At 44.7% G+C, this 22,655-nt stretch overlaps 1 long non-coding RNA gene across 2 annotated transcripts; it reads right to left on the reverse strand.

Annotated features, from left to right (window-relative positions):
- Positions 1 to 2,253: 2,253 nt before the first annotated feature.
- Positions 2,254 to 9,158, reverse strand: LOC310703465. Of its 2 annotated transcripts, none has more exons than XR_014524154.1 (3): positions 8,986 to 9,158; positions 3,720 to 3,921; positions 2,254 to 2,494 (listed from the first exon to the last, which is right to left on the reverse strand). It is a non-coding gene; the product is annotated as an uncharacterized lncRNA (long non-coding RNA). The 2 variants fall into 2 exon arrangements; XR_014524155.1 differs by lacking the exon at positions 8,986 to 9,158 and adding an exon at positions 6,060 to 6,351.
- Between the last annotated feature and the right edge of the window lie 13,497 nt (positions 9,159 to 22,655).

The raw sequence follows: 22,655 nt of genomic DNA on the forward strand, positions 1-22,655 counted from the left end.
TGGACCTGATCTTGCAAAATACACTAGGCACAAACCAGCTTCAGCTCTCAAACCTTCGTAGTAAGTTTACATGCAAGCACAGGGCATGGGGAACATAATTAAATAATAAGAATTAAAGAACAGTCTCTGAGAGGAGATATACTATTGTGTACTCTGAAACATATTGAACCAGTATAATAATTCCAGAGGTATGTGAAGCAGTTGTGCAAGGAACTGGGGTGAGCGAGAGACACCCCCCCTCCAATGAATCATGTTGGAATAAGGCTCTGCTAAGTGTGCACTGCATTCAATGCCAGCAGAAGACAGACAAAGGGGGCAAGTGGAACAGTTTAGCTCAACAGCGATGGCTGAGCTTCTGGGGTTAACGTGGGATTTCTGTCTTCACGTAGTTTGGTTCACAGCTTGAACAGTGGCAATGTTGGGTCCTAGCAAACAATTGGTCTCTGAAAACTATAGAGGTCTCTGCCAAACATATCATCAGTGGCTGCCGGCCATCTCACAGCCCAGTCCCTGAGGACAATGAGACACTGTCTTGGCGGTTCCAGAACAAATGCCAAAACTCTCTTTTCCAAAGAGGTGTTTAGAATGCTCAGAGCAAACGGCAATCTTGCTGGCTTAACATTCTTAAGTGCTTTAACATTTATAATGTTCCTGAAGCCTGTTCCTGTGCCCAGTAATCTCCCGAATCTTCATTTTATGTAAACTCTATGCCAGTGCTGACCATGCCCAGACTAACACCTCTTGGAACAGGGTTGCCTACAGCAGAAAACCATGCCAATGTAAATAAATACACCAGTTTATTGGGCGATCTATTCCAAATCTCCTTCCAGCTTTCACTACTTCCAGTAGTTTCGAGACCTGCAACAGCAGCAGATTTAATGGCTCCACCTGAACAAACTGTTTGTTCTAACTTTAATTTTGCAAATTGCTGGCAAACTGTTGCTCTGCATGCAGGGCAGAAACACAGCAGTGGGGCACTGCTAGACTCCTGGAGCCAGTTTCCAAGAGTGGAGACTCCATAACTCAGTTTAGGAAGGTAATAGCAGATAGATGGGCCAGTTACCAGGTTGACCCAATGCCCCTGTTGTAGATGCTTCGATTTCTGCAGGGCTGGGCCTATCCAACCAACTCCATTTCTTCACACTTGGTAAGAACTTCGAGGCAGTTCTATCGCTCAGCGGTAGAGCACATGCTTTGCATACAGGAAGTTGCAGGCCCAATGTTTGGCATCTCCAGGTAGATCTAGAAATACATTGGCCAGGTGTCCACTGTTACTCTGGACAGTTTACTATTTTAAGTTTCTGTCCAGTTAGAAATTAGTCCCCCCAAAATCCGGGAGGAACTCTGTCCATGTGGCCATGATCCCCCGCAATTTGTTCTTTGTTATTGGGAGAGCACACTGCTGAGACTGCAAATTTTCATCTGGCACATGTTGCAATGATGAACGCTACTGCTCATAATGCTCAGCTTCTTACTTTTTCCTGACATGGCTCTTGCATGCTTAAATCATTACCTGAAAGAATTTCAAGGAACTAGTTGAGGTTGGTCAATTAAGGCAGATGGGTTGGTGTCCTATCACCTCGATTTGTCCTCAGCTAGCTACCTAACCTGACTTCCTTCTTATTTACAAACTACCTAGGGGCCTGTCACTGCCTACGAGCTTCATCCTCCTTATTCTCACTGTTACCTGTATAGAACTCAACAGAGAGGAAGAGCAAAACAAAACTAGAATTACCGTATTTTTCACCCTATAGGGCGCACCGGCCCATAGGGCGCACCTAGGGTTTTTTTGAGGGGGGAAATAAAGAAAAAAAATTATTTCCCCCCAAGCCCAAGCTTCCCCCGACCCCAGCCCTTAGAACAGGCTGCTATCCGCAAGCCTTGGGAGCCCGGCGGGATATCTGCCCGAAGTCCGGGGCGCGCTCCGCTGCACTCCCTGGGTTTCAGGCTGCAGGCTGCTGTCCACAAGCCTTGGGAGTCCGGTGGGAAGTTGCACCGGGCTCCCAAGGCTTGCGGAGAGCTGCCTGAAGCCCGGGGCGTGCTCCGCTGTGCTCCCCAGGTTTTGGGCTGCAGGCTGCTGTCCACAAGCCTTGGGAGCCCAGCGGGACCGACCCCTCTCGCTCTCCAGGCTTCAGCGAAAGCCTGCATTCGCCCCATAGGATGCACACACACTTCCCCTTCATTTTTGGAGGGGAAAAAGTGCGTCCTATAGGGCAAAAAATAAGGTAGTTAACTCCCCTTGTCATTGGCTCCAGCGCCATCTAATGTTGACCTCCATGCCTTTCACACTTTCACTTCTAATTTGCATGAGCAAGCAACATGACTTTTCCTGGCATGGAGAAAACTGCGGCAATGGAGAAAAACTTCAGCAGTTGTTCAACTTCTACTTGCCTGTGGAGGAGCAGCTTTTCTATTGTCTCCTTGGTCATCGTTATTGGCATCCTTCATTGCTGGTTGATGAGAGATGAAACATGATGTTCTGTAGGGGGAAGTTCTAAATAAATACTGGGGGTGGGTGGGGAGGAGATCCATCAACATAGCAACAAAGGAGGGATGCATGTCAGAAGCCACAAATATATTGAGGCCCAATGTATTTCAAGTTATAAGAAGAAGAGTTTGGATTTGATATCCCGCTTTATCACTACCCGAAGGAGTCTCAAAACTGCTAACATTCTCCTTTCCCTTCCTCCCCCACAACAAACTCTCTGTGAAGAGAGTGAGGCTGAGAGACTTCAGAGAAGTGTGACTAGCCCAAGGTCACCCAGCAGCTGCATGTGGAGGAGCGGAGACGCAAACCCGGTTCACCAGATTACAAGTCTACCACTCTCAACCACTACACCACACTGGCTCTCATGTGCTGGTCCTATATATTGTCCATGAATTTGGCTCTCACAAAATGTGAACCCCAGTTCCAAATGCTTCTAAGAAACAACTGACAATTAAGCAAGGAATAAACTTCAGGGACCCCCCACAATACAATACAATACAATACAATGCAAAACAATACAATACAACTTATTCCTTGTAATCAAATTCCAGGGCAAGTGGAGGGGGAGCGGATGCCTCAACAACTAACACTGAAATTTAACTCACAAATTTTTTGAAATACAGGCCTAAATTAATTTATGTTATTAAACTGCTTTGAGATACTTGCTTTGTATAACAATGCAGACAATAAATTGTAGCCTGACAAAACTGTAATAAAAACAGCAAGAGGGAGGAATGTCTTTGTCATATCATTGTTTATAAGATTTAATGCTCGGTTTGAGCTTGACATTCAGGGCCAAGGAAAGTGATGTTTTCTTGCCAAAGTCTCCCTGACAATATACGTTATATTTTGTCTATTAAGAGCAAAGGCATGGAAGAACAAATATGATGAGTCATTTATGTGCTTAAAAAAACAGGGAGTAGGGAGAGAGAAATGTGAAGCTTGCCTGCCTAGTCACCTGGCGGCCAAATATTATTCACCAGAGGAGACCAGGTAAAAGCTTATCGGGTGAGTGGGGATGGAGCAGGTCAAGTGAAGATGATGGTGATGAGGATGGATGAGGATGGTGATTTTATTTATACCCTGCACATCTGGCTGGGTTTCCCCAGCCACTCTGGGCGAATTCAGACTTTAGATGAGTATGAAGTTCTTTAACTTCCCACATGTTCTAGCCATGGAATCCCAGGGCCTTCCTAAACTTTAAGCTCAGAAAGGACTTTGGTTTGCTTACTTGAAACGGCTTTTTTGTGTTCAGGACTAAGCTTTCAAATGCCTGCGGTTGTAGCAGATATTCCACTCCCCCATCTGGTTCTCACAAGAATGTTCATTGCCAGTTGAAACACACATCCAGTGATGGTTTGCATGTGCAGATCCTAAGCACCATAACAAGTGTGTGCTTCCCATTGAATTCAGAGGGACCTTCTTTTTGTGTACTGCAAACGACAACAGTTTAAATTTTCCAGTGTGAATATTTCACACATCAAGTAGCGATAAATCAGCTGATGGGATCAAGCAAAGTATATGTGTATGTGAACCAGTCCTATGACTTTTTTCTCTCTCTCTAGATATTTATATGAAAATTGAAACATGCCAAGATATCAATATCAAAGCACTAAAATATAGGCAACAAATTAGTGGATGAACCCTACTCAAAAGAGTGATTATTAGGTTGGACAGGGATATCAAGTGGAACTCTGCAAAGCGCTGTCGCAGTTAATCATGATTTTGCTGGATGGCTACAGAATATTATTCTACTAATAACCTACAAAAACTTGTGTGGAATTGCAAGCATTTTGGAGGACAAGCTTGGAATTCTAAATCAGAATCATACCCTAGACAACTGGCCTGAAAATTTTAGAACAACCATTTTCAAATCTAGGAGGTCCAAATACATGAGGGGCAGGAATGAATAAGTTGTCTTATTCTTTTCCTTCTCTTACAAGGCTTCTATCGCTACATGTATATAGGATCGGATCCCTTGTTCGTTTCAAATGAAGGTTGAGCCTGGCAAAATCATAAAAAAAGAGAATAACAGATTTAACTGCATGCTTGCAATACTTCATAAGTGGGCTGCTAAGACCCATACATGTTTACACTCCTCCCCTCCTCATGCAGTCAAAGTAAATGTGGGGGGCAGGGGCCGTCCATTCACCCATTAAAAAAATGATTTAATAGCTGTGATCCATACATATCGGCGAGTGTTAGGTGGTTCTGATACTGATGCACTGTGAGGTAACTTTTAGGTTAGGTAAAGGTAAAGGGACCCCTGACCATTAGGTCCAGCCGTGGCTGACTCTGGGGTTGCGGCGCTCATCTCGCTTTATTGGCCGAGGGAGCCGGCGTACAGCTTCCGGGTCATGTGGCCAGCATGACTAAGCCGCTTCTGGGAAAACCAGAGCAGCGCACGAAAACACCGTTTACCTTCCCGCTGGAGTGGTACCTATTTATCTACTTGCACTTTGACGTGCTTTCGAACTGCTAGGTTGGCAGGATCTGGGACCAAGCAACAGGAGCTCACCCTGTCGCGGGGATTTGAACTGCTGACCTTCTGATCAGCAAGCCCTAGGCTCTGTGGTTTAACCCACAGTAACTTTTAGGTTACTTCAATTAAAATAAGTAGTTAAGGATGCCAAGAAGTAGCTAATCCAGAAAACGGCTTTGACAATATTGCAGAATAGTGATTTTTAAATTGGATTTACCCTTCTTAATGACTATGATGAAGAGAGAGAGAGAGAGAGAGATGCAGGAATCTTTTGCCCAACATGGGGCTTGAACCCACAACCTTGAGATTAAGACTCTGATGCTGTACCGACAGAGCTATAAATACATACATGACTAATGCATGGCCTTGCTCATAATGTAGGCACAACTTGCCAGCTTGTGTAATGTGCAATGACTATTGACTATTGCAGTGAACTACTTGAGCGTTGCAATGTGTGATGTACACAGTTTCAGCTCTGCTTTTGGAAATGGACACTCTTGCCTGATTGGTGTGAACAGTTGCTAACAAGTATTGAGGAAACTCTTACGATGCTGAGGCCTAATGTTCACAGGAGGACTGTGGGACATGGCGAGGGCACCTAGAAACTGCTGTAGTAGTTGGGTTTTATTTGGTCCTCCTTTCTTGCCTGCATTTATGGACCCATAAATGTCCCAGCATGCCCCTCACCCCCTCGAAGGAGACCAGTCTGCAATGAGAAACAGCATTGTACTATAAACTGTTCTGTCGAAACAGCCTCACCGTTAAAAAGTTCTGTGATATTTATCATGTAAAAAATCCCATGTAAACAATAACTCACCAACCCCAGAGGACCTTTATATCAACCACAAAAGAGAACCGATGATTCAAATCTCAGGGGACAGTATGAGGGAGAGAAGGGGAACTTGCGATAAGCATCTTTCCCAAGGAAGACTGAATTATGAGTCATTTTGATAAGCCCTTTATTATTGATGTGGTATGGTCCATGCAGCCATGATGCTAATTGGATACTAAAGGGTATGTAGACCAGTATATATCAGAAACAGAAACTATGAATAAGTACATTGTTTTCTCATGTTCGCCCCAACCTACCTTCAAAAAATTAAATCCAGGCAGTTGCTCTAGTCTAGCCATTCTTTATTGGCGGCATGACATCTGCTGAATACAACCTCCCTCCATCCTTCAAGCAACTCAGCTGAACACAACCTGTTGTTTCTTGCAGCAGCACACATGGACTTCCTGGAAGACACCACAGCATCTTCTAAACTCCTGCTGCATCTCCTGCCACCTTAAATTTTATGTATGCTTATGCATGTATGGGTCAAGATGAGCAGTGATTTGTGCCCAGTCAGACCATTGGATCATCTAGTTCAGTACTGTTATGAACTGGGCGTGGGGGGGGGTCGGTCTGGCTGGTATCTTAAGGTAAAGGTACCCCTGCCCGTACGGGCCAGTCTTGCCAGACTCTAGGGTTGTGCGCCCATCTCACTCAAGAGGCCGTGGGCCAGCGCTGTCCGAAGACACTTCCGGGTCACGTGGCCAGCGTGACATCGCTGCTCTGGCGAACCAGAGCCGCACACGGAAACACCGTTTACCTTCCCGCTGGTAAGCGGTCCCTATTTATCTACTTGCACCCGGAGGTGCTTTCGAACTGCTAGGTTGGCAGGTGCTGGGACCGAACGACGGGAGCGCACCCCGCCGCAGGGATTCAAACCGCCGACCTTTCGATCGGCAAGCCCTAGGCGCTGAGGCTTTTACCCACAGCGCCACCTGCTGGTATCTTAGGTCCCTTCCAATTCTTGGGATCCTGTATCCCAAGCTTACCAAACCAAATCCCTTTGGCAACTAGCTTTGGCTGGCTAGTTAAGGACCACAATTTAGCACAAGGAGGTTGCTCTGTGCCATAGAACAAATGGATGGGCCTTCCCCCCAACACTGCTCACCTAGCTGCTACAAGGAGAACTATAGCCAAGGTGGGTAGGTTTGAATCTGGAAGCAAGCTAGAAGCTGCAGGTAGAGGACATGTTTCAACCTTCAGCTGAATCAGGGTTTCTCATGGAATTCTCATGGAATCTAACTGGGGAAGCAAGTTCGATTGGTGTATTAAAGCTGTGAGACCCTTTTTACCCTATGCTCAGGTTATATATATGCGTAATATAACCACATATCCTAAGGACACCACAGTCTCTGCTGGCCTTCATTCCAAAGAAACCAAACCCTAGGTGAGGGCTTGGAGACTGAGGTTGCATAGAATGTCCATGCTGACTGGTAGTGGCTTTCCATGACCATAGACAGGAGTCCTTCACAGTCCTTTTTCAAGGTGCCAGAGGTCAAAGTTGGGACTTTCTATATATACTAAGCATGTGATTTACCACTGAGCTATAGCACTTTACCCACAAGCAGTTTGAAGAGGGACTAACTATGTCCTCAAACATTAATGCTTCTTAATGCTAGGAGGAGAAAAGAGAGAGGGGGCGAGCACAATTGCCAGTCACCTGTTCTGTTTCTCTGGGGTGCAACAATTCAAAGACTTTTTATCACTCCGCACCTGGTTGATCTTTTGACTGGCCTGGCCAGGATGCTCTTTTTATTTTATGCCTGGGCTATGTTTATCTTTAATTGCCTGTTCCCTGAGGCTGAGATTTAGAACAAACAATAGATTGTAACACTACCTGCATGTCACATGGCTTGATATACCTGCCTCAAGGCCCTGGATGAGAGGCCAATCTACTGTACAAGTTTGTTTGTTTTATCTAATTATACTTGTGGAAGTGATGAGTGTTTTCTTTACTACCAGAGTCTGAGAAACCCAACTCTCTAACAGGTGAGTCCAGCATACATCTCCGTCAATAGACCTGCTGAGGGCATCACTCTGCCTGACCGTGTCATTAAATAGTAAAAACCATAAACCAAGCAGCTCACAATATGGATCAACAGATATGAGTATTACACACAACTGAGAGTCCTTGTGACCTCCTTAAACACTTCTCTTCATGGAACTACTACAGTACAGTGGTACCTCCGTACTTAATTCGTTCCAGAGGTCCGTTCTTAACCTGAAACTGTTCTTAACCTGAAGCACCACTTTGGCTAATGGGGCCTCCTGCTGCTGCCGTGCCACCAGAGCACGATTTCTGTTCTTATTCTGGAGCAAAGTTCTTAATCCAAGGTACTATTTCTGGGTTAACAGAGTCTGTAACCTGAAGTATATTTAACCTGAGGTACCACTGTAGTTCAGCATGAGCGTGAAGTTGTGGTAGGCAAAAGGTAGGTAAAGGTAAAGGATCCCTGGACAGTTGAGTCCAGTCAAAGGCGACTATGGGGTGCGGCACTCATCTCACTTTAGGCCAAGGGAGCCGGCGTTTGACCACAGACAGCTTTCAGGGTCATGTGGCCAGCATGACTAAACTGCTTCTGGCACAACGGGACACCGTGCCGAGTGCCAGAGTGCACCTTCCCGCTGCAGTGGTACCTATTTATCTACTCACACTGGTATGCTTTCAAACTTCTAGGCTGGCAGCAGCTGGGACAGAGAAATCCCCGTCATGTTGATTTGAACTGCTGACCTTACAATCAGCAAGTCCAAGAGGCTCAGTGGTTTAGATGCCCCCTGCACCTCTTTCTGTGGTTAGTACATTACATGGGTACAGTAGTAGATTACATGGGTGCCTGTAAATAGTGGGGTAAAGCTGTTCTTATCTGTATGTATTTTAACTTCACATAGAAATGCAGCAGACTTCCTGCTATCATTCGCATTTCACATTGTTATAGCCAACACTGCTGTCCCATTTGTGCAAGAATTTCTGCCTTGGCAATGGGAATCCCCCTTCCTCTCCTCTCTCCATGCTCCCCCTATGGTCCATCAAACCTAGCAGGCCTAGTGTCTCTCGCATTGCATTGCATTGCATTGCATTGCACTGTACTGCACGTTGCATTCAGGGATCAGAGCATTCATGAGGAGTAAGAAATTAGCTATAATCACCATCATCTCCCCCTAGAAAAGAAGCTGCAGGATCACCTTCCTGTGGAACACAGAGCTGGAGAAAGCAGCCTCACTGTGGTAGGTTGAAATTGGCAGCTTTTGGTAGCTGGAGAGCACTGATATTATTCTACCAATTTTGGCCACTTAGCACCGATCACCTGTGTCAACAAGGAATTTCCTCCTTTCTGTATATTGTGAGCCATCCCTGTTGCACCTGCAGGTGAGGGAGGAGATTAGATTACCTCATGAGTATTCTTTTAAAAAAAGAAAAGAAGCAAACAAACTTTTGCTCCCTCTTCCAAACTACTTTTCAAAGAAAAACACCCCTGAGTCAGTTCTGAGTTGCCATTTCACTCATATCCAAAATTCCCACCCCCATAACCTTCAGATTTCACTGCTATGCATGCACAGCTCAGAAAGAATTGCCTCAGTGTGAGCAACCAAACCACCCCCCCCAAAAGTGGAAGTTTGCTTATCTCAACACACCCACGCTGCTGGGACACATTCTACACCTGCAGTGGTGCACTGCTGAGTACAGAGAGAGCTTTTTGTTATTTGTAGTATTCCGCATGTGTTCTTTCTGTGTGTGTGTGTGTGTGTGTGTGTGTGTGTGTGAGAGAGAGAGAGAGAGAGAGAGAGAGAGAGAGAGAGAGAGAGAGAGAGAGAGAGAGTTGTGTGTGAGGGGAGAGAGAGCAGGCCACAAATGGAACTCACATGCCAGAACATGTTGAAACATGTTGGTTTCACTACCTGAACTGAGGCGACAAGAGAGGGAGAGAGAGAGAGAGATGGGGTGGGGTAGGAGAGGGAAAGGGAGAGAAAGGCAGTGGGAGTAATTAGCAAGCCAAGTTTCCAATGCTGCTGCTGGCATCGCTCCAAGGTCCCATGACCCCTTGCAAAAATGTCACCCGAGGATATTGCTAAGCAAGCTGCTCAGGCGAGAGAAATAAAAGTCCCTGGTGTTCCTGTTTGCATTGTGCAGCACCTTGGGCTTTCGTTAACACTGGTCTTCCACGATTCCAGTGTGGTCTTGGTTTTTTTAAAAGAAGAAACATCATCATCATCAACAACAACAACAACTTACCAATAACTGTACAGTGGTACCTCGGGTTAAGTACTTAATTCATTCCGGAGGTCCGTTCTTAACCTGAAACTGTTCTTAACCTGAGGTACCAATTTAGCTAATGGGGCCTCCTGCTGCCGCCGCGCCGCCGGAACACAATTTCTGTTCTTATCCTGAAGCAAAGTTCTTAACCTGAAGCACTATTTCTGGGTTAGCGGAGTCTATATCCTGAAGCGTATGTAACTTGAAGCATATGTAACCCGAGGTACCACTGTATTGGTAAGAACTGTATACAGATGAAGTTGAAAGGTGAGAGCTTGCAGGACACACCTTCCTCTGCAGGGGATGAAAGTTAAGATATAGCAGTGAAACAGGAATTTGTAGTTTCTTTTTCTGTTTCTTCTTTCTTTTGGTTTCTTTCTTTTCTTTATTTCTCATAGATCAGTTTGTTCTCTTATAATTGTATTGTGAAAAGTGCAAAAAAAAAAAATCTAACAACAACTTGCCCAGTCTATGTATACCTATCAACTTTCCTATGGAAATATATCCCCAAAACATGTGCATGGGGCGGGGGGAGAGAGGGAGAGAGAGAGAGACTAAAGAAGGAAGTGCTACTCAGTGCCATAAAATCTAAGGCCAATTGCCCATTAATGGAAACCTGGCATATAAAAGATCCCTCTCATGGTCGGCTCCTTCAAGAAGCAGCGGCGATTGCAGCAGAAGGATAAACAGGAACTTGTTAATGCCAACTTGCAAAGGTTAGATAACGAAAGCAGGTGCTGAAAGACCCTTTTCTTTGAACACTTGGCTTCCACCTGCGAGAAGATCTCGCTGCAGTATTTCTTTCTCCCTTACAATGCAGACCTTTCCAACAGATACACCCTATCGATTACAGAAGCTTTTGCTTTTTTTGCTTTTTAATAACAATCTCCTTATTCAGTCCATGTCCTTGTAGCGGGCAGCTTTACAAAGCTCACAATCTACTCCTTCCTCTCCTCCTCAAAGACTTCATGTCCACATTCTGACCTCCCCCCTCCCAACACCCGTCGCCGTGCCTTGGCTTTGAGGGTGGGTCTCCCGCACTTAACCTCATCTTGTACAGCTGCAAGAATTCTGCTATACCCGTGGAGGGGTCCTCCATCTGCAAGTGGTTTCCCCTTGGTTGCCAGGACATACAAATGCTACGAAGAATGATTGGAGATGTGGAGTATCATGGAAGCCACTGTGCTGTGTACACATTTAAAGCACACACACACACACACACGAGAAACCTTTGAACTATAGTTTACCTCTCACCAGTGCTATTATGCCAGAATTCACCATGAACACCTCTCTTGTTCTCTTATACAGTGGTACCTTGGTTTACGAACTTAATCCGTTCCGGAAGTCTGTTCTTATACCAAAGCGTTCTTAAACCAAGGTGTGCTTTCCCATAGCAGCGGGGGACTCAATTTACAAATGGAACACACTGAACAAACAGGAAGTGGAACGTGTTCTGCTTCCAAGGCAAAGTTCACAAACCAAAACACCTACTTCCGGGTTTGCAGCATTCTTAACCCAAGTTGTTCATAAACTTAGATGTTCTTAAACCAAGGTACCACTGTACTGGCAATGGCGCCCATCTGAGAGGAGCCAGAACTGAGTTCCAGTTGTGGGGGGGGGAGCCCTGCCTCTCACACAGCTACAATTCCCCTTAACAAATTGCAGCTCCCAGGAGGAGGTGCTTTAAATGTATGAAGTGGCCCTAAGCTATTTAGGACTGGGAGCTGTCAGCCTTATAAGGGCTGTTGGGTACCATCTCCCCTCAGCTCCAAACAGCACAGCCGGTGGTCAGCTATGATGGGAACTGGAGCTCAACGACATCCCAAAGACCACTGGTTCCTTGCTTCAAAGCTTAGCGCTAACATTTTGGCACTTGGTGCTTCTGCTGGGGGGGGATTGTTGAATGTTGGTTATTGCTCTTCGTATAAATAAGTGAAAACAATGAAATAGATGAGATAAATATGTATAAAAGCAACCACACAGCGCAGTTCTTTTCTAAAGGGCAGGTTTCACATAAATCACTTGATTTCTCTGCACTTGATGATTGACAGCTGAATGTGTGAATGAGCTCCATTAAAAAAGCCCAGGGACGAGGGGGACGTAAAAGTCACGACTATAAGCATCAGATCATGTGTGCCATCACTTGATGTTGCAGCATGTATTGAAAGCGCAGGGGACGCGGCTCAAAAATCCACCAGATTCTGAATCACAAACTGTGCTCATTAGAGAAATGAGTTTTCTTAGCTGTTGTTGTTTTTTTCAAAATCCCCAAAGCACCGCTGGTAATATTCATTTGACGTCTTTACAGTCAGCATCCAAATATTTATTTTGCCAACTTATCGTTTTGCAGACACTTGGGGCGATTTTGTTGTTGTTGTTGTTGTTGTTGCTCCTTCATAGTCCAAGACTGAGGAATAAACACATCTTTTTCATTTTAGGGCATTAGATCCCTCTTTAGTCAAACACTTGATTAAAAAAATTCAACCGGCAGTAAACTGAGCACCACATCATACATACACATTGCTTTATTACTCCATTCGTGTTCTTATATTACAACCAGCTCATAATGTACCTAACCAAACCGTCTGCAAGTGTTAATTACAGAGCAGAAAAGAAATACTGTTGCAAAAAGCCTATACATTCATAGCATTGTTCTCCTGACACAAAACTGAGAACGGCTTGCATAACGTCAACATTTGTGGATTCATCTAATCCAGTGTTTCCCAAACGTTTTTGGGCAACGGCACACCTGCTTACCGGAAAAAAATCTCGCGGCACACCACCATTAAAGCCCCGCCCCGTGACGTCAGCGCGCAGCGTCACGCGGGGGGGGGACGCACAAAAGTGAACGTTTTTTCCCTTCCCCTTGCCGGGGTGGGAGGAGGCAGCAGAGCGAGGGCAGCTGAGGCGGCGGCGGCGATAGCGGGCGGAGGAGGAGCCGTCGCCGGGAGTTGCTGCTGCTGCTGTTGCTGCTGCTGCCCGGACATGCCGGCCTCCTCCTCCTCCGCTGTCTCGCGCTCCTCCCTTTTGCGCGAGCTGCCCCGCCGCTCGGCACCACCACCGCGGAGCCACCCCCGGCTCGACGCGGATCCTCGCCGCCGCCGCCGCCGCCTCTCGCCGCCCGACTCGCCCGCCTCCCTCCCACGGCACACCAGCCGGTGTCTCACGGCACAGTAGTGTGCCGCGGCACACCGGTTGGGAAACACTGATCTAATCTATGGAAGCCGACAGGAATCATTTGAAATCTTTTTCATGAGATTTGCATTGAGTGTGTATCTGTTACATGGGAAAACTGCTCCCAGCACACACTGAGCTGTGACTGTGAGGTCCTACATTGTGGTAGTGGGTTAGACTAAGGGAGGATGGGGAGACTCTGGCCCATGAGTCAAACCTGGTCTTTTAGGGGTTCAAATTTGGTCCATGAGGCTGTATTCCCCAAACCACACCTGCCTGCCCATACACCTGATGTCACCTGCTCCAGAGAAGCGGACACGGAGCAATGGATCCAAACTACAAGAAAGAAGATTCCACCTAAACATTAGGAAGAACTTCCTGACAGTAAGAGCTGTTCGACAGTGGAATTTGCTGCCAAGGAGTGTGGTGGAGTCTCCTTCTTTGGAGGTCTTTAAGCAGAGGCTTGACAACCATATGTCAGGAGTGCTCTGATGGTGTTTCCTGCTTGGCAGGGGGTTGGACTCGATGGCCGTTGTGGTCTCTTCCAACTCTATGATTCTATGATTCTATATGTAATACCTTGCAGAGATGCATCCCCTCCAACGTTTCTCCAATGAAAATAGGGATGTCCTATTCCATAATGATAATTTCATTACCTTATACCCAGCCCTTCTGACTGGGTTTCTCCAGCCACTCTAGAAGGCTTCCAACATATATAAAGACATAATAAAACATTTTAAAAACCTTCCCTATACAGGGCGGCTTTCAGGTGTCTTCTAAAGGTTATATCTCTCTGTGGCTTGGGGAATGCATAACTCCATACCCTCCAACATTTCTCTGATGAACATAGGGACAACGTAAGGGAAAGTAGGACATTCTGGGGTCAAAACAGAAAGGGGGATGGCGTCTGTAAATCTGGGACTGTCCCTGGAAAATAGGTGCACTTGGAAGGTCTGTAACTAGCAGAAGTGTATCCATGCAGCCCAATCCCCAGTCAATGCCTACCCTGGGGCACTGACATTCTACATTTCTGTTTACCCAAGAATACACCTCAGTATGAGACTGCCATAATCTTGCTCTTTCTGGTCTCAGGGCTAAGCCATTGCTTTCTGAAGAAACCCTAAATTCAGCTTTTGTCTGGAAATGTGATGCACCGAAACCAGAGGTAGCTTGAGAAATCGTAAGCGGCTTGTTCCTCTCCCCCACCTCCATATAGATAGAGATGCAAAGAGCAAATGGATCTGGGCGAGATGTATATGACCCACATTTCCAAGCAGGCTATAAACAAACAAAACAAAAAAGAGCAGAAAACGTTTGCACCAACTTAAGGGAATGGATTTATATGATGAGGATATGACACGGAACTACAAAAGGAAGTAAATACCTCGTAGACATTGAGCCAGCTTAACTCACTTTAAGATCCTGATGCTAAATATTTGCTCAGCCTCTGTGTTTGCAGTGCCAACAGATCACATTCCTATAAGTCACTGCTGCTGTTTCCTCTTAGGATGGAAGGAAATTCTACAGTCACTTATTTTTTATTTTTTATTTTTGAAAGACCATGTTACATGCATAGACGGTGGCCTGCAAAAATAAGGTTTGTTGTAGCATGCTTTAGTATGCTCTCCACACAGAGGTTTACGTAGCGCAGAGCCTTATGTATTTTCAGAACAAATTATTATTATTAATCAAATTTGTTTTCCTCCAAGCCTTTTAAACTTTCATTCTGTCTTGTTAAGGCTGCTGGAATATTCTTGCTCTCTTGTTTTTGTGCAATGCTATTCAAGGCTATTCTGACTGTATGCCCAAGCAAAAACAGGTCACCTGGTGTCATAATGCTGTCAGGTGAATAGGGATTTGATCCCCAACTCTGCTGAATTGGCTGTATTCAGACCCGCCAAGTGGACAGTCCTAGATTTACAGAAGCCATCTCCAATTCTGATTTCATCCCACTTTTCCTTAGGATGTCCCTATTTTCACTGGAGAAATGTTGGAAGGTTTGCTGCATTCTTTCTATTACTCCAAGCATTTTTAAACTTTTATTCCATGTTTTTAATGCTGCTGGAATATTACGGCAGGGGACATGGGGGTGGCACTAACCTTCCAACTTTTTCTATCCTTCTTCTTTCTCTGGGAGCTCTTTGGAGCTGAAAGGCGAGGAATGACATTTGTCAAATCAATAATAAACAAGTATGCATCCCTTCACAACTGCAGGTGGCTTTCTGTGTTCTGTGTTCCTATCCTTTGGCCATACCACCAAGCATTTACTCCAGGATCGGGGGTTGCTGGACCCTGACACCCACCATCAACTCACATGACCAAAGATAATGAATGATGGGAGTTGTAGTCCAAAAACACCTAGAGTGCCACAAGTCCCCCATCAATGATTTATTCAGACATCCCTGTCTTGAACTGACTGTGAGCGAGCCAGACAAAAACTGAAAGCCAGCTGAGCATTATTTGACGCTGGGGAGATGGAAAGCCCATTTGGTTTACGACACGCAGACTGGTCTAGTGAACGCCACAAAACTACCCAATAACAAACTAATTAGAGATGTGGCATTTGCCCGAAACTTTCATTACTAACTTGAGCAACAGGAAGGGGAAGGTAGAAGCTTGTGGGTTCCAGGGGAAATTTCAAAATCTTCCCCTTGCCATCTGGAACTTCATCTCACTTAAATGACTAAAAGGGAGACCAAACAAGCCTAAACCTTAAAGATTACTGGTGCATGAAATAATTGAGAAATACTTTCAACCTGAAAACAATTTCACTTCCTGCATGTTACCACAAAGAACCTACTTAATAAAGTTCGTGCCAATGCAGTTTTGCATCTGCCCTATTTATCCGTGTAAAAAAGCTTGTCAAACAACTTTTGCAGGTGTCAACCCCAATGCATATAGACATCAAAATTCTATAGGTCAGCTTCCACCCCTTCTAACAATTATTAAAATAAGTTGCTCTTACTATAAAATATAAACATTGAATGAAGAAGAAACTTACAAGCATCTGCTAGCTCCAATAGATCACAATTCAAGGCTGGTGAGTTCCACTTGGTTTGGTGTGTAACCATTCTGCAAGGCCTGAACTGAAGTGATGATTACTTCATGGCCGTCTTCCATGATTTTTTGTTCCATACATCACACGTAAGTTGATTAAGCTAGCTATTCTGTTCAGAACCGGTGGGGTGGTCATACCAATGGGCTGGAAACCAAGCCCTTTGATTCATGAACACTTCCCAGTTAGAGAGCTGGGGAAAGGTACTCAGAGGCATTCTGTTATTATATCACAAGTCTCAGGATGAAACCTGGCATTTTCTGGGAAAGGCAGCATTCCGGGTCTAAGCTGTGGAATGTATTAAGCACAGTTCAGGACAAATGTATGTTTTGGTTGCATCCACTATACCCCATTTTCCTTCCTAAAGATCAGCTATTGACTACTCATTCATGATTGGCTCAGAAACGATCCATAGGGCCATGTGGCCAGCCCATGACGCCTACCTGTGCACAAGTATATTTCTAGATTTTCCCCATCTCTCTCCCACTTCCCCTGCCCCAAAGGTCCAAAAGGGCTCTTCAAAGACACCCAAATCTAAGAACAATTTACAGAACCAGAAACCCATCAGGACCAAACTTGGTGAACACACCAGTCCCATCTGCAGTTTTCCCAGGCAAAAATCCCAATATTTTAGCCTTCTGTTTGGTTCCTTTTTTTCTATTCTTTTCTTTCCACTGTGTGATCCACTGTCTTAATGTCACATGAGAGAACCGCACTGAGCTTCCTTGAGATATCTGTGTTAAATTCATTAGTCTCAAATTAATGCCTTTTAGAGCATATCTAGTTATCAGGTGCACAACACAGGTTGTCGCTGTAGTGTTATCTCTTCTGAAGTTTGTTGACATCACTACGGAGGCACGTTCAAAATTATTACAACCGGCACTAGTTAGACAAAATACTCAACATAACACAGTCAAACTAAAAACTGTCAGAGCTGTCAGACAGTCAGTCACGAAAAGCCACAGTTTAAAAAAAAAAGGTCTTTGAATGCCATTTTAAAATATCAATAAATTCTTAATTACGCAGAATGAAGTGATAGACTGGAGTGGCAGAACTCTGAACTGTACCACTTCAGCCTGTAGGTGAGGAATGATCATATTTTTCAATGTGCATATAGGAAACTAGCATAACAGAGAGAAGCTATGCAAAAATATTCTCTCATGGACTCGCTCACTGCATGCAGGGAGTTTCTCACATGGGATTAAAAAAACAAAAAGCAAACCCTACTGCCTATACTTCAAAGTAAGTAGATCAGTCCCTAATTCTATCAACTTCGGTCTACCCTTCCATTTGTATAGTGGTTTGAATGGACATACTTTTTATTATTTAAACCCATTATTTAAAACCCCTCCCACTGACCCTTGTTGTTGCCAATGCTTTTATTATTTTGACTTTCAGAAATCCTTATTGTTGTATGTGAACTGTTCAGTCTTTGCCTGCAAAAGATACACACACACAAACACACACACACACACAGAGAGAGAGAGAGAGAGAGAGAGAGAGAGAGAGAGAGAGAGAGAGAGACATATGTAGTAAGTCTAGCCACTCAAGTGTAACTAAAACAAGCTCAGATACACGAGGAAGAATGCCTCTCTTTCCACCCCCATCTCTTAAGAGATAAACAAAAGTTGCTAAATAGTACATGTCAACAGACACATATATAAATCCCTGGTATTGTTGCTGCACAATTTTGGGCTTTAGAAAGGATGGATCTGTGGGGGTGGAATAGTCATAAGGATAAAGATAAACCCTTATGGAATATAATGTATATAATTTCCATTGCCGCTGTGTGAGCCTAATGCTTCCTTGGTGATTCAAGTACAGCCCTGACTGCTGATATTTCTAATACAGCAAATGCCCGTGTGTGTCCCCAGTACACATCCACACTCTTCATTTTTTAAAAAGCAGTTCTGATCGTGTTTTTTTCATGCTTCACTTTTAATTAACAAAGGGAAAGAGAGGCAAGTTTCTAGTAAAGAAAGGACCTGGTGCAAGGGAAGTTAGTGTGTTGTTGGCAACCATTCCACGAAAGCAACGCCAGTGCTGCAACTTCCTTGTGATCCTGCGTGCTCCCAGGGGCAAAGTTGAAAGCGTAGTAGCTGCAGAAGAAATGACGTCTATAGGTATCCACACCTATCTAACAATGGCACCACCCACCAACCAAAATAATACTAACCAAGGACACCCCTATATTAGCCATACATGGATGGTCCCAGTCAATAGAAGGTGATAGCTGGGACATAATGGCGACATGGTGCAACCTTTCCTGCATGCATACAATGCACTGAACAGGGGTGGGGAACCTGAGGCCTGGGGGCCGGATGTGGCTCTTTGCCTGGCTCCCAGGCCACACCTCCTCACCAACCGTGCTTGGGTCCCCAATAACTGAAGGCTTGCTGCTTCCCATATAAACCTACCCAAGTCCTGAGATTGTCAGCACAGGACCATCTCCATGTCCCCTTACAAGTTGAGCCATGGTGGGTGGGTGGAACAAAAAGGCATTCTCATTAGTGCTGCCCCCTCACCAACGCAGAACACACACACACACACACACAGTTTGGTTAGTGACCACTCCTGTGCCTTTTTGTAGCCAAGCAAAGACCTTTTCATTTCCATGCTCCTAATATTTGGACATGCTTTAATGTGATTGCCAACCATGTATGGAAAGGTATGTTTTAGGGTTTATATTAATTTTGCTGTAGTATTTTGTGGGACGTTTTCTTAGCACCGCTATTTGGAATTGTTGAGGTAAGTGAAATGCTTGCTTTCAACTACGTTATTATGTGTGTGTCACTCAGGGAACAACTGCTAAACAGAGGTACCTCCAGCATACTAGTCATCACCAGGACGAAACCAAACACTCAGTAGACAGAAACATGTAGCTTGGTTGTTTATATCAGTATACCTGAAAGAGCGTCTCCACCCCCAGTGTTCAGCCTGGACACTGAGGTCTACCTCTGAGGGCCTTTAGGTGGTTCCCTCACTGCAAGAAGTGAAGTTACAGGGAACCAGGTAGAGGGCCTTCTCGGTAGCGGTGCCCTCACTGTGGAATATCCTCCCATCAGATGTCAAGATGATCAAGAACTACATGACTTTTAGAAGACATCGGAAGGCAGCCCTGTATCAGGAAGTTTTTAATGTTTGACATTTTATTATGTTTTTATATGTGCTGGAAGCTGCCCAGAGTGGCTGGGGAAACCCAACTAGGTGGGCGGGGTATAAAATAAATATTATTCTTATTCTTATTCTTACTTGCCAAATGAACTGGCTCTGTGCTTTTGTCATCTTGTGCTTACCCCATTTAGACACACAGAGACACTGACACTTCCCCCTATATTTTAAACTAAAACTGCTGACACATTTTCAAATTTGTCTCTACCATCATGTGGCCTAGCAACATGGCTTTAAGTTGCTTGTGTTCTTGGGATTTCGTGCTAGGTGTCATGATTCTACCTTCGTGGCACACAATCCGAGCCAGGCAGGTTTTTAATTCCACCATGCAAGAGGGCAAAAGTGTGCGTGTCTCTGGGGGAGCCATCGACAGAAAGCTGAGCTGCATCAGCTGACACAACTCTGCCTTTGGCACTTGACACATATTGAGCAAAATTTCCACTGAGTTATCTGCAATACAAAGAGAGCCCTTGATTATCCTTTCACACAGAGGCAGCAGAAAACTTTGCCTTCCTATATTAATCAGCCCTATTAGCATATGGACTAATTGGAGCATCATTCTGATCTTGCTTTTACACCCTAGATAACTCTTTGATGCTTTGCTCCGGTTTTAGACAGGATACTCTGACTATTTTTGCAGCTGTTATTAGCAACGCTTGCATATTCCCGGTGCCATCTCACACAGCCACGCTGTCGGTCCTGCAGGGTCCTCCCATCCAAACCCTAATTGCATCCCATATTCAAGTATTGTGCTATTTGATTTTATTTTAAGTTATGAAAGCATCTTGGTTAAAAAGGAACATTTTGCAAAGCAGGCTTTTTTTTCTGGTGGAAAGTCTTTACTTCCCAGAAGGCAAGAAAACAATTGTTTCCAGTAATTGGACAGTTTGATTAGAGGCAGGTGGTGCCGAGCTGAGGAAACTGGAGCCACGAAGCCAATTTTAGCGTCAAGCACATTTCCTTTTACTTTAGGATCCAGCAGCATAACATGCAAATTGCTTCCAACAACAACCCAAAAGACAGGGGGAGAGAAATGTAAATTTAGTTCCTATTTATTACCTCTAAGTAACAGGCACTTTCTTCAAAGTTGAGGTTTGCAACATTTCATACCTATTTTGTGTCTAGCAGCACAACAGCAGCAGCACAGGGATATAAGATCATGGGAGTTAAGGAGGCTATTGGCTAGATCATGAAGTACATCTTTCTGCAAAGGCAGATTAGAGGTAAATTTAGGATCTGATCCCACAAATGTCTGCTCAGGCAACTAATCTTAGCTAATGCTAATAATCTCATTGACTTCACTGGACTTTGACTGCAGGTCGTTCCGAGGGAATCTCATTGGAAAGGACTCGAATGAACTTCAGCGGAATTGCTAGGCTCTAGAGCCAAGCCTGTCTTTGCCTTATGTCCCACCCCCCAGAGAACCCTGACTGACATCTGTCATGCAGACATCAGATACATTAAATCTTGCACAGAGAGAAGTGCTGAACCGACCGCCACACCGGCTACTTCAGTCCGACAGATTACAGCATTGAGCTGAACACCTTCGAGGTAATAAATAAACAAGAAGCATAGAACAGGGGTGGAGGAGAAAAATGAATACAGTGGTACCTCGGGTTGCAGACGCTTCAGGTTACAGACTCCGCTAACCCAGGAATAGTACCTCGGGTTAAGAACTTTGCTTCAGGATGAGAACAGAAATTGTGTGGCGGCGGCGGCATGGTGGCAGCAGGAGGCCCCATTAGCTAAAGTGGTTCTTCAGGTTAAGAACAGTTTCAGGTTAAGAACAGACCTCTGGAACGAATTAAGTACTTAACCCAAGGGACCACTGTAGAGTGTTACCTCGAGTTAAGAACTTAATTCGTTCCGGAGGTCCGTTCTTAACCTGAAGCACCACTTTAGCTAATGGGGCCTGCCGCTGCCGCCAGGCCGCCAGAGCACAATTTCTGTTCTCATCCTCAAGCAAAGTTCTTAACCTGAGGTACTATTTCTGGGTTAGCGGAGTCTGTAACCTGAAGCATATGTAACCTGAAGGCGTATGTAACCCGAGGTACCACTGTACAGCGTGAACCTACCTCATTCTTACTTTCCAAAGCAATATACCAACTGAAACACAGCTATCCTTCAAAACCCAGGCTTCGTTTTGTGACACGGTTCTCCAACCATGTAATCTGTACAGAAATGTGTATATGAATCACAGAATCACAGAAACGTAGAGTTGGAAGGGACCCCAAGGGCTATCTAGTCCAACCCCCTATGCAGGAATCTCAGCTAAAGCATCCGTGACAGATGGCCATCCAACCTCTGCTGAAAAACCTCTAAGGAAGGAGAAAGTGTACCTAAAAATAACATTTAAAACCCATTAATTAGGGGAAATTGTGTTCAAAAATGTGCATATTGGCAAAATTGCATTAAAATGTGTATAGTAAAAATTGCAAACTGATGCAGAAATGTGGAGAACTAAACTTAAGATGAGATAAATGAGAAAGTGGGTGACCCTGAAACAGACAGATTCATCCATTCCTAGGTCCAGAGTGATATCTGCATTTATTGAGGGTAGGGTGTTGCTCATTACTATTTTTTAACATTATTTTTCAGTTGACAAAGGGACAGTGGGGGTCTTTTTTCAATTAATAAAGGTGTTACATTTAACAGGAGCTGTTTTGCAAAAGACGTGGCAGAAAATACGCATTTATCATCATGGGAAAATGCTGCTAACTGCCTCCATAGTGTGCATGACATTTATGGTGGTAAAATGCATGTTTTGTCCCATGCAGATTGCATTTGGGTGCAATGTGCTTACAACCATTTGTGTGCATGCGTCAAAACCCGATGAAGCCCTTAAGCTCAATTCAGAGCACTGCACGTCCAATTGTGCAACACAAAACGGGTAACTCTAGAGGTTAAGATGTCCAGATGTAAAATAATATTTATTTAACATATAAAGTGCAGGGGGGATTCCCTCCCAGCCGCCATGAATTCCCCTTCTCCCCGTGAACTCATTGCACATGCACACACCCAGAAGTGCTCTTATATTTCTGCTTGGCCCCAAATTACATTTGGGGAAATCAACATGCAGCTGTAGCGGTTGTTCCTGTTCTTCTCTAGACTCTGTCATTTGGGATTTTCCATCCTGGTGTAAGCAAAACCTGCACCTATGTAATGCTCACAGACCCGGTACAATAAGGAGATGCTAAGCTT

The sequence above is a fragment of the Podarcis liolepis genome (genome assembly GCF_965112155.1).
Source record: "Podarcis liolepis genome assembly, chromosome: 3".
Classification (NCBI taxonomy): domain Eukaryota; kingdom Metazoa; phylum Chordata; class Lepidosauria; order Squamata; family Lacertidae; genus Podarcis; species Podarcis liolepis.